The sequence below is a fragment of the Lagenorhynchus albirostris genome, chromosome 4 (genome assembly GCF_949774975.1).
Source record: "Lagenorhynchus albirostris chromosome 4, mLagAlb1.1, whole genome shotgun sequence".
NCBI lineage: Eukaryota > Metazoa > Chordata > Mammalia > Artiodactyla > Delphinidae > Lagenorhynchus > Lagenorhynchus albirostris.
Window position 1 is genome coordinate 26,189,361 of NC_083098.1, and position 13,432 is coordinate 26,202,792.

Genomic DNA, 13,432 nt, shown 5'->3' on the forward strand with positions numbered 1-13,432 from the left:
CCTCTCATTTAAAATTCATATCACACCCATTTTACAGGTGAGGTAGATGAGTGGTAAAGTAATTTATCTAAAGTTAGACAGCTAGTAATGAGTAGAGCTGGGATTTGTATAGGTCTAGAGACACCAAAGCCCATACTCTTTTTATTATGTTACAATGGCAACATTAAAAACCTCAACTGAGGGCTTCCCTGGTGGCGAAGTGGTTAAGAATCTGCCTGCCAATTCAGGGGACACGGGTTTGAGGCCTGGTCTGGGAAGATCCCACATGCCGTGGAGCGACTAAGCCTGTGCGCTGCAACTACTTAGCCTGCGCTCTACAGCCCGCGAGTCACAACTACTGAAGCCCGCATGCCTACAGCCCATGCTCTGCAACAGGAGAAGCCACTGCAATAAGAAGCCCGCGCACCGCAACGAAGAGTAGCCCCCGCTTTCTGCAACTAGAGAAAGTCCACGCGAAACAACGAAGACCCAGTGCAGCCAAAAATAAAATAAACAAATTTTTAAAAAATAAAAATAAAAATCTCAACTGAAAACAAAATGCTACTGCAATTTGAACCCCTACTCATATCAAACTCATAACCCACCAAAATATCCCTCCACTCATTCAATCATTTCCTCACATCCACCCCTACCTGCTCCCAAAAGATAGGTTTAGGAAGTTTCCTAAAGCTGCATCAAAAATAAAGAGAAATAAAAGTGATGTCAACACAAAATATAAATCCTTCAGCATCTTAAAAAAATAACTTTTCTATAAAATATAGTGCAATAACTAAGGGACGAGTATTAAAGAATAATGAAGGTGCGAAAAAATGCATTACTGTCAGCACTCTACCTGGGTACCAATGTGTTAGAGCATCTTAGTTGAAAACAAAACAACCTAAGTGCCTATTTTGGAAAACATTGCCTGTGCTGTATATACCAGTGTTAGGGGAAAGCAAGCCCAGAAATTAATTAAGAAATGAGTAAAACCACTCATTGTACTATGAGAGAAAGTACTTTGCAATAAACTTTCTCTCTACACTTAGAGTGAAATCTTCTTACAGATTGCCTTCCTTCATTTACATATCTGCGCAGGTCTATTCTTTTTTTTTTTCCTTCCAAGCCCCTTTGCCCTTTCAATCATGAAGCATATTACTCCACTGTCAGTGCAAAGCAGTTCCTAACAACAGGGAACCCAGCTGGGATAGGAAGAGGGCAGCAGGCTCATGCATTAACATAATAATCCAACTGTGTTCCCATAGGCCCTTAGGGCAGACAGCATATTAGGTAGGCCTCCTGTGCAGACCCTGGTGGAAGCTGCCTGATCACCTGCCTATCAACCTGTGGCAGCCACAGCGGGCTCAATAGCACCAGCTCCTGCCAAGCAGTGGTGCCCAATTACCTTACTACAAAAGACAGAAATCCATTTTTCTATGTCTATTTAATGTACTCAATGCATTTCCTTATTTACGATTTGAATCTACGTTTCTGCATCGTTTCCAGGGGACTGACTTATTGCCTTTTAACTTTTGAAAGTCTAGTTGTCCAAAGGCCATAGCACTGCAGTAGGCAGGAATGAGAATGAAAACCAAATTTCAAATACAAGAGGCCAGGTTGGTAAAGCTAACTGCTCGGTCACCAGTTGTCGAAAGATTCTTTCCTCATCAATACAGAGGACTAGAGGTGTTGGGGAAGACCTGAAAGGCTGCCATCTCTATTTCCTCGAGGGGACAGAGTTGGGGGGAATCCTATCCCCATGTCTTCTCGAAATGTAGTTTTTCTTAATTCTAACCCAAGCATGTTTTGATTTAATGCTGCTCGGTTCCCGGAGTCTTTGATTTACTCTATGTGTGGTTTTCTTTCCAAGCCACAATAGCTATCAAATAAGGAAAAGCCCAGGGGTATATTCCACTAAAAAGATATTATTTATACATTACACAAGATCACCCTTATCACATCATAAACATATGTTTGAAATTATAGTTCACCTCAGTGAATTAAACACAGTAGTCTCATTCTTTGATGAAATTTCTCCTTAAAAAGGTTGCAAGGAAGGTGCATAATTTGACATTTAATTTAATACATGAAAAAGTACTTTTAGAAGCATTCCAAATAATGCTATTTAAAAGATCACGACACTACCAATTTGGCTAGAGAAGCATTTTCTACTGGTCAAGTATTTCTTAAAAAAGTTGAGTTTCCAGAAATGTTATGTTTTGGGTTTTTTAATGGCTATTTTAATAAAAAATGAATCCTCTAGTCAAACAAAAGTGCATTTATCTAACATTTCTATGAATTTTAAATGATACGGAACTAATACTATTGTTTAAGCCAACCAATCTGATGTGCTTTATGTGTATTCTAATAATTAAGTAAAAATTAAGTATCAAGGGTCATATCTGCACATGCCACGGATTTTCACTGTCAAGGTTACCTCTGTTACCTTAGCATGAACAGTGTGTGCATTACATTAACAGATGACGGTGACCATGCAGCAACTTGTCAGTTCTTTGATTACTTGCACACATACCAGACCAGGTTTTATATAATGTAAGTTCCCTCATCAGGAGGAAATCTGTTTGCTCTTTACCAAACAACCTAGGGAAAATTCAAATAAAAGAGAGGAAAAAAAAAAAACTAACATTTTTTTTTCCTCTTCTGTGAATAAATCGTGAGCTGTGTAACGGTCTCTAAACAATACGCTATAATATATTATACGTTGATGGGAGTGTAAATACAAAATACTAAACTCAATAATAAATATTAATGCTTATATATGTGTTAAACAGCAAAATTATACACATCCCCTCCTTGATCTTTTGGGGATTCCAGAGGCTCTTTATTCTTCATAAATTCTTATATTTTGACAAAATATAATGCATCTTCCAAGTCTTTAAGTACAGAAACTTGATTTTTGATTAAAAACCAATAAACTACAGCCATGTGGTGACAGAATAAATGGCAGCCTAGACTTTACCATTTTAATTCCTTCAGGGAGTATGTTTCTACTCTAGCATAAACCAAAGAAAAGCATTTATAGAAACTAGAAATCTAGCTATTCCATTAGTAAGAACTTGATTTTAACTTAAACAGCAAGTTATACAGCTAGAATAATTCAGCCTCTAAAGAATGCTAGACAAGGCAATAAGGGACAGAATTGTAGTATCATTTCTAGCATGAGACATTCAATTTTGGATGAGGTTAAAAAAAAAAACAAAAACAAAAACCTAAGCATAAATGAAAGAAAGTGCTATTTCAAATTTAAGTGGGAATAAGTAGAAATAGAAAATAATGCAAAACAAACCATGATACACCAAAGTTTAAAATCTCCTTCCCCTCCTCCCTGCAGCCATTCCTTTAGGCTGTATGTTCCTATATTTGAAACACACCACATCTTCATTTTTATTCTACTAGAGTAGTCCCTTCCCAGCAGAGAATTACCTAGAAAGGACCCTCTTCTCCCCGTGGAAAACTACTTGATTCTTAAAGACTTTACCCAGTTCAATTTGATAGTGTAGATACGGCTTCAGAGACGGTTTGCAGCTAGTATATTCTGACATTTCTGCCAAGGATAAGATTAAGTATGAAATATCGAAATTACACGTTAAAATAGATGCCATTTTACTTTGTTTCTTCCTGAATAGCCCTTCAGCTGTTGAGGCACATACATTTTTCCCCAGGCAAAATCCCCAGGCTAAAATAACTAAGTCTCATATCTTCAGGAAACCCAGCTTCCCAAACATTATTCTTAGGTATCTGATTATCTATGGGCTGTAGTTTCATTTCATAGTGAATCATGTAAATCTTACTTGAAAAAGGAAAACTACTCCACTGTAAACATTTCTCTTCAGTCAACTGCTCATACTGGATATGACAATACATAATTTTCTACAACTTCTTAAAAACATTTTTTTTTATTTTAGTAATAGAGTTAGAAGTCACAAGGATTCAAGAACTAATCATTTGTATTCAAAACATAACTTTCCTGGGGCTTCCCTGGCGGCGCAGTGGTTAAGAATCTGCCTGCCAATGCAGGGGACACGGGTTCGAGGCCTGGTCTGGAAAGATCCCACATGCTGCGGAGCAACTAAGCCTGTGCGCCACAACTACTGAGCCTGCGCTCTAGAGCCCATGATCCACAACAAGAGGAGCCACCGCAATGAGAAGCCTGCACACCTCAAGGAAGAGTAGCCCCTGCTCAGCACAACTAGAGAAAGCCCATGTGCAGCCCAACACAGCCAAAAATAAATAATTTTTTTAATTAAAAAAAAAAAAAAAAACTTTCCTTCCAGGACTGCCCTCTCTAGCAGCATGCTACCCTACACTTGCCACTGGGGAAAGGAACTTCCCATTTGCTAAGATCTAATCTTATCACTTTGCAACCTCAGACTCTCAGGCAACTTAAAGTCAAAGACCACCGCTTTAAACAGTAAACAGATGTTCCAAGGTTATTACTCCAAACCTCAGGTGAGGATAAATACAACTTTAAATTAAAACTAAAGAAATTTAGCAAGCAAGTAAAAAGGTAAGTAAGTCAGGAGCTCTTAAGATCTTTCAGACCATCATAAATTAAAAAGAAAAGTTTAAGATTCTACCTTTAACCTCAAAGCTTTTAAAATTAAGAGGAATTAAAATGCATATTATCATCACATTCTAACAAAGCCAACTTGAGTTATATTGCAAGCATTTTTATTTAGCACATAATCCCACCACAAAAAGTTTTATAGATTACTCCCTCCATGCCCACTCAAATACTGAATCATTATGCATTAAGTTATTAAAAGAATTTTTTAATATAGGTCTTAATTGCCTGCTCTTAACAACTTAGTTCTTATTTCAAATCAGAACCCATCTTAGAAAGCTGTAGGCAGAATGCTGAAACAGAGTTAAGAAAAGTAAAAGATAAAGAAAAAGAGAAAATATGACAGGGTAGAGGAGAAGGTCATAAAAAAAGAAATCTGTGAATGAGAAGATCAAGTGAATAGATAAAAAGCAGGAACTAGAAAACCCACACTCTTCACCTCCTCAAATTTGATAATATCTAATTTTTAAAAAACATAATTAAACACATCTCTGTACACAGTGTTGTGGGAGAAATGCCCCACGAAGAGCTGATACACACAGCAATGGTTCATTAGTTATGGGAGGGGGAGAGGAGACAAAGAAGGTGGGCAGGGAGTGAGATGAGTGCCCCAAATGTCAGTGGAGCAACCCAAGGTGAAGGCATTCACAGGTTCATGGTCAGCAACGTTGGTAACTTCTGAAAGATAAAAAGAGGGGTTACCTTTTTGTCTTCTCCTTAGCAAATCCCTATTTTACATGTGTGTGTGTGTGTACGTACATGAGTCTGTGTGTCTTGAGGATGAGGGGAAAGAGGGAAACAAGAACAGTCCCCCCCCCCGGGGGCTTCCCTGGTGGTGCAGTGGTTAAGAATCCGCCTGCCAATGCAGGGGACACGGGTTCAAGCCCTGGTCCGGGAAGATCCCACGTGCCGCAGAGCAGCTAAGCCCGTGCACCACAACCATTGAGCCTGTGCTCTAGAGCCCTCAAGCCACAACTGCTGAGCCCGCGTGCTACAACTACTGAAGCCCGTGTGCCTAGAGCCTGTGCTCCGCAACAAGAGAAGCCACTGCAACGAGAAGCCCGCGCACCGCAACGAAGAGTAGCTCCCATTCGCCACAACTAGAGAAAGCCCGCACGCAGCAATGAAGACCCAACGCAGCCAAAAATAATAAATAAATAAAAACAAAATAAATAAATTAAAAAAAAAAAGAACCGCCCCCTGGGCTACAAAGGGTGGAGTGCTACTTCTACCACTGGACCTCAGTCCTGGAACTAAGACTCTCATTCCCTCAGATCAAATCTTGCCATATAACCAACTCCAAAGAACTGACTAATATTGTGGTACTGGGAGGTGTTTTGTTACTCTTGAATACTACTTACTTAAAGTAAGCCATTAACTGGGGCTGAGAAATATTTATGATATAGTCATCATAGCTGACAACTTGCGTTCAAAATAGGAAAACAGAGCTTCCTCTTCCCATAAGCGGCGAGGTGACCTCTGAAAATGGTTCACTATTCATGTGACCCAGAAAACCCCACAGAGTCATACAAGTCAAGAGGTTCAAATCTTTGTGTTCACTTTAAGAACACTCATGAAACCACCCAGGCCATGAAGGGTATGCATATCTGAAAAGCCACCAAGTATGTGAAGGACATCACTTTACAGAAGCAATGTGTGCTACGCTGTGGTTACAATGGTGGAGTTGGTAGGTGTGCCCAGGCCAGACAGAGGGGCTGGACGCAGGGTCGATGGCTCACAAAGAGTGCTGAATTTTTACTGCACATGCTTACAAAAGCAGAGAGTAATGCTGAACTACAGGGCCTAGAAGCAGATTCTCTGATCACTGAGCACATCCAGGTGAACACAGCCTCGGCACAGAACCTACAGACAACACGTGCATAAGCTTTCCCTGCCACGCTGAGCTGACCCTCACTGAAACACAGCAGGTTGTTCCTAAAGCAGAAGAAGAGGTTGCACAGGAGAAAAAGATATCCCAGAAGAAACTGAAAAAACAAAAACTTATGGCCTGGAAATAAATTCAGCATAAAATAAATGCAAATAAATAAAAGAGAAAAAAAAAAGACAAATAAGCAGCCTCTGGTGATAGCAAATGGTGTTCACAATGGTAGCCAGTGAGAGAAACACAGGTGGAAAGAGTGAAAACGCAGATCGCCCTTTGTCACGGAAGTAACAACAAATTCTGCTATGAAAAAAAATAGTTTCCTCTCCAGTTCTTTGTGCAAGAAGCCAATATTTTATTCTTGCTTCCATACTTAAATCTAGAGACAAAGAGATCTATTAATCCTTATAAACTGCTCCTAGGAGCTTCCTTTTCCTCAAGGAGTTAACAGAAGCCTTGACCATCACACAAAGGAGATGAAATCTCTGCACTACATAGCAAACACATAGCTCCAATTAGGTATAAGGACATTTTTACAGCTTTTATGCCAAGTTTATATTACCAGATGTTAAAGAATGTGTGGTAGCACTTAAAAGCGCTAAAGCTGGCTAATCACGCTCTTGATAACAATGGTTTATGATTATATCTCAAGGAAAGCAGGAAGAAGGCATTTACATGATTTTGTTCTTACATCATGATATTGAACAGAAGCAAAAACAAGGGGCAAGGCCAACCCAAATCTTTTGTTTTCTCTTTTGATACTCTCATCTAGGGGCCAAGACATGGGAAGTTATCCTTAGATTTTTCCTCGTGCCTTAGAATAAATTCAGCTAAAAGGCTTTAGGATGAAGACTAACTCTAAAAAGCAAATGTATTCATATTGTCCAAATCTGTATATGTCTAAACAATATAAAATTATACCTATAAAGCAAACAGGTAAAGGATGGCAAGAATTTTTAATTAGCATTTCATTATAATACCAATGTGAAAAGAAAGAGGTCAACTATTAATAAGGGACAGATTTCCCACCACTGGGATTTATTCTGAATTCATTTTAAGACCAGAAAGCTGTGATCTTAAAAATCTCCACTCTGAAAGGGTTAAAAGTTGAAATAACAGTACTTTAAGGATTGGGGCTTTAAGAACAGCTCTTTGTATGTAGAAACCATGTAGTTCCAGACTCTTAATTTGTAATTTTAACTTAGAACCATAATGCCCACTTATTTCATGAATAAATGATTACACACTGGATAGCGTATCTATTTTGGATAAGGATAAAGGCTTAGAGGTTTCAATCAAGCATGTGACTTCCTTTTCAGTTCTCTATTTTGATACGTGCACTTCTCAAAATTCCACAAAAGAATACATATCAAAAAAGAAATATACTCACTAAAATTTAAGGTTACTCCAACAAAAGGGTTAATTAGAGAAACAAATTTTCTCAGACTGTTAATAATGGGAATGACACATACTATGTGCCCATAAGTAATTCTCAGGTATCTTTGATCTTCAGCCCCATGCGGTTTCTGTTGCCTACCGTAGCCTGGCCTCTGGGACTCTCTCAGAACCAGACATCTGGCTACTTTGTTGTTTTAGACTAATCTCCTCCCAGGAGAGCTCAAGAAATGACACCAGGCAAGGAGGGTCCTGGCAAGGGAAAAAACATTACAGTATTAGCAGATTTCTTTTCGAGTGGACGAGAGTATCAAAATTGTCTTCAAATTTCTACAGTGGTCTTAGGAGTGCTTCTGTTCTGTGGTTTTACTCCAGCATAATTTAAATACGATGTATATATTATATCCTTAAGGCCCATCAATCATCTTTAAGAACTCACCGAATGTTAATCATAGAATATTACAATGTGTAGGAGAAAGTTGTGAGGAAAAATACAAATCAGATTAATTCTTCACCCATCTGTTAGGGTTGGGTGATGACTGATAAAACAAAGATTTTAACTGTCAGCTGAAGGGTTACACCAAAACTGTGGGATAATGTCTAAGATTTGCAAATACAGTTGCATGCCTCTCATTACGCCAACCTCCTATCATGTTTCTACTTTTAACTGGGATTTTTTTTGAAAGAATCTTAGCTGCCAATCTACCAGAAAGGTTCGATTAAAGTATACTTCTGTAATGTGCCTCTGAGGAAAGCAAGAGGGTGCAAGAAGTGATGTAAGCTTAAAAAAAAAAAAAAAAAAAGCCAAACAATTCAGTCAAGGACAAAATGTTATTTTTGAAATGACAAAGATTATCAATATTTTCCCCCCAAGGCAACAAATAATCATCAACATTTTAATTCCTTTTTAGGGATTACTGTTTAATCCCCGAAGTCTATACATTCTGAGAAAAAAAATAATTTACCGTTTATTACACAAATAGAATATAAGCCAAGTGGGATAATGGCTTAATCTGTGAACTTCAATATTTTATCCTAAAATCACATTGTATCTATTTGCAATACATTCAGATAATATATGAGATCAAGTGTTATACTACATATGACATTTATGTTCTTATACAGGGTGACAGAAAACTCATGAGACTGGCTAAAATACCTGATGCATTCATCTCATACCTGTCAAAAGAAGTCCTTGTTTTGTTTCAATTTTTTTGTAATATTCAAAACACAACTATATAAAGACTTCTACCTTGTAGTGTACTTCATAAGTTAACGATTCTAATATCCTATTTTATCCTAACACTATCTACTCTGTTAACATCCATTATAATTACCACCAGAGACAAAAATTTTCAGAGTATGAACGTAAGAAATTTAAGCAATAACAATTTAAGCAATAACAATTCATTTATTATCAAGTAAAGCAAAAGAATTATGTTAGTGTGAAATAAGCCCCTCACAAAAAGACAAATATTGTATGATTCCACTTACATGAGGTTTCTAGAGCAGTCTAATGTATAGAGACAAAATAAGAAAGTTGGTTGCTGAGGGCTGGGGGCAGGGAGAAATGGAGAGCTATTGTTTAATGGGGATGGAGTTTTATTTCGGGAAGATGAAAAAGTTCTGGGTGGTAATGATTACACAGCAATGTAATTAATGCCAATGAACTGTATACTTAAAAATAATTAAAAAGGTAAATTTTATGTTATGTTTGTATATTTTACAACAATTTTTAAAAGAATTATGTTAGATATATAATAATATGAAAACTCAAAGATAATGAAAATTTGGAGGTCTTTTATTTTGAATGTCTTTCCTTGACCAAAGATACATAAATGAGAAGCATCCGCAATCATGTTTTAATTTATATACTCTTATCACCATCACTCAAGAAATGAAAAAACAAAACAAAAGCCCTAAATCAATTCCAGAGCACATTAGCAGAATAGATTCCAAAAAACGTATTTCCAAAATTTCCCCTAGATGTCTAGAGTTTGGGACCTCACATTAGGAATACTGCTGCTAAGTAACAAAACTATTTCTCAATATTAATCTGCATTTCCAGAATTAAAAGAGGTAGAAAATTCAAGACAACCAATAAGATTTTTTTACAATACTGTGAACTATTAAGATATAATGGACCCAGGAATTAATCCGGCTCTCCAAGTGCCTTCCAAATATCGTATTATTTTAAATTATATTCAGGGTAGTTCCAGTGCTAAGCTTACTTTATTCTATTCTATTATTTGAAAATTATACAAATATATTTTATATTAATTGTGATTAAGTTTAACTACATACACACACTAAAAAAGAAACTCCAAATAACAGTAGCTTATACAAGAGAGAAATTCACTTCTCTTTCACGTGAAGTGAAAAGAAGTCCAGAGGTAGGCAATCCAGGGCTGGAAAAGAAGTCCAGAGGTAGGCAATCCAGGGCTGGAATGGCAGCTCCAGACAAAAGGACCCAGAATCCTATTCTTGCTGCTCTGCTATCATTAGCAGGTCAAATCATTAGCATGGCCAAAGTTTTCTCCTCAAGCTCTAGTCATCAAGTCAACATTCCAGTAAGCAGAGAGGAAGGAAAAATGAAGGCTGTACCACCTACTTTTAAAGAGATATCTTGGATGTTAATATACAATATTTTCACTTACATTTCACTGGCCAGAATTTAGTTACGTGGCCACTAGAACACCAGGAAGTCTAGTAAATACAGTATTTAGGTGGCAGTGTGCCCACCTGAAAGTTTGGGTTCTGCTCTAAAGACGAAGGGAAAAGGAAATTAGAAAGCAACCAGAGGTGTCTGACACATATATTAACCAGAATACTCACTTAAATACAACTACTATTGTAGGTAAATAAATAAGTCGGAACAAAGGGAAAACAAATTCATTAACTATTACTGGTATCTGAAGAGTATAATTCATATAAAAGAATGAGAATTATCAACAAATCACCATGATGAAAAAAAGAAATTTGAAATTAGTTTTCAATTTGAGAAAATATCAATAATATCCAATTAAAATAATATCCAATTAAAGAGACAGGGAATCAATTCATTTCCTTGCAACACAGTGAATTTCATTTATTTCCTTAAATATGAATACAGTACTTACTAAATAAATGAATCAGGCAGATTCTCCCAATGAGTTAATATTGTGTGTTGGCTTAGACCGAGTCAACGTAGAGATGAAAACATAACTTCAGGTCTGGATTGAAGACAGTGTTTTTCCATCACCCCACCCCCATCCCTTGCCACCACTGAGGAAAAAAACGTTGGAAAAGAAGCAAAAGAGTGAAAATCAGAAAAACCAAACCAATTCCCCTTAAGGCACATCTTCCAGATCAAATGGAGAATTATTTGTACAGAATCATGGAGGAGGGAGTTTAAGAAGATTATATGATTTGACTCTGACTAGAGATTTTAGAGAGTTCCAGTTATAGCCCAAATTCCTCTCATTTGGCTATTGATCTCCGTGCCTTCTGCAACATCCATATAAAGCTGCAATGATTCATTCTGAGAAGCCTCTGGAAGCAGCACTTTAAAAAGTGGCCGCCAAGGAGAAAGGCCCAAAGGTGCACGACAGCAGCAGCAAGCACAACAGGGTCACACATTCTAAAGGAAGCTTCCTAATACCTTGGTGCTGAGGGCGGAATGCTTCAGAGTCCCACGGACCCTGAAAACACCTGCTACACACAGAGCTGGTGTGCAGGGCAATCCCCTGTCCCAGGAGACCTTCAAAGACGATCCCTGCCGGAGCAGACTGACCGACCCTAACAGCTTTTGGAAGAGTATGTAGGGCCAGGAAAGTAGATACTTTTGTTCTTACAAGGCCAAGTTCAGGATTTGGAAACCTGAGTGGATGCCCCACTCTGGGCTGAAAAACATTTACGCCCAGAGCTTCCAAGAGACCACACGATGGCGAGATGACCACGAGGGCAGTGACAACAACAAAGGCGCCAGAGGACCATGCAGGAACCTACTGAAGGGTCTACCTGGGTTAGGACCTAGTTAGTGGAGGAACTAAAATTCACCAGCAAACAGAGGGAGAAACAGTGATGGAAGAAAAAGAGGAGAAGGACAGGAAAGAGAAAGGGAGAAGCTCAGATGATAGAGGCATAGATTTTTAAAATACAAATATAAAAAATGAATAAGCTTTAAAAAATCAAGTAGACTATCATTGCATCCTCTCTTCCCAGGCTTATGAGGCAAAAAGAAGTATGTGAAGCAACTTAGGCAAGTAAGAGAGATAATAAATACTAAATGTTTTTTCAGGTATCATGATAAAACTAGTCTTATCAACCAAGGTGAAAAATACCACATTTAACTTCTAACCCCCAAAGTAATAACACAACATTCAATAAGACATTCAATACTCAACTAGAAACTATAGGCCATTCAGATAAGCTGTCAAGAGAGCAATAATTAATTTATGAACAATTAGCTACATCCAATAGACTTTCCAATCAACAAAATTTTTAAAAGCCAGTCATCTATAGCAATAACGTAATTATATAATGTTTTGTAATTTGCAAAGCATGTACACATTATGTTAATTTAATCATTTAACAAGCTAACACTAAACAATGTGTATCTGTTGCTGGGAGATATTTTATATAACTTAATCTATGGTGTGGATTTAGGGGGGAAAGTGGGTATGTACTTATAGGGTTTCTAACATTGTCATTAATTTTTTCTATTTAAATAGCTTTTAAAGAAAAAGCATGTACATGGTATCTTACAGTTTCAGATACTGGAATAGCATTTGCTAGAAAGGGATATATTTGCTGCTGTGTTTCTGGGTGGAACTGGCTTCCTGGTGGTAGAGTTTGGGTCTGTGGTACCAAAACAATTTCAAGACAAAAGGCCTCCCATGTTTGAGGCGTAGAAGGAAACCTCAGCTTTGCTTTTCACCTCTTCATCCTGCAGGGAATGGAAGTTGCTGAGATATACGTGAAAAATCTCCCTGTGATTAGGGCAGTGGTGAGCTCCTCTTTTAACCCTGCAACGGCCATGAAGCAGGGCACACAGGCTTGACCTCCCTGTGCCACCGACCTACCCACACCACCCAAGCGTTTGGTTATTCCATTCAGATTTGGTACCTGTGTGGCACAGCAAAGCAGTAATTCTGCCACTAGCTCACTAAATATAAAGGAAGCAACATTTGCAGTCAAATTGTCAGCCACAATGCAATTGCTTCTTTGGTCAGTCTGCACTCCGGCTCTCACATGCAGGTCAAGTATGTTGCATTGATCAGGCCACTGGGACAGGATTTGTGAGCAGCACCCCTTCCATCAGACTCATCCATTCTCTTGGATCTTCCAACCAGTGTATTATCTTAACCCTAAGGGGGAGACCTTTCAAAAAGATACCCTAAGCACTAGGAGAGAATTTGAAAGCCTATCACTTCCAAGAACCAACTTGCCAGCCAGGACCTGTGGGCCCAGCTCAAGCTCTAGGGACCTCCCCTGCCCCCTCCTGACTTACTCCACTAGCTCACTCACACACACCTGCTGTTAACGCTCCCAGTTCTCCCCATTTCATTACCAAACTCTGTGAAAGCATACGACATTGCATTCTCTTTGTACTC

General features: G+C 38.2%; 1 protein-coding gene across 5 annotated transcripts in view; it reads right to left on the minus strand.

The window, feature by feature from the left end:
* The window catches only part of SLC10A7 (solute carrier family 10 member 7), a 269,103-nt gene that overhangs the window by 221,436 nt on the left and 34,235 nt on the right, over positions 1 to 13,432 (minus strand). The window lies entirely within an intron of this gene.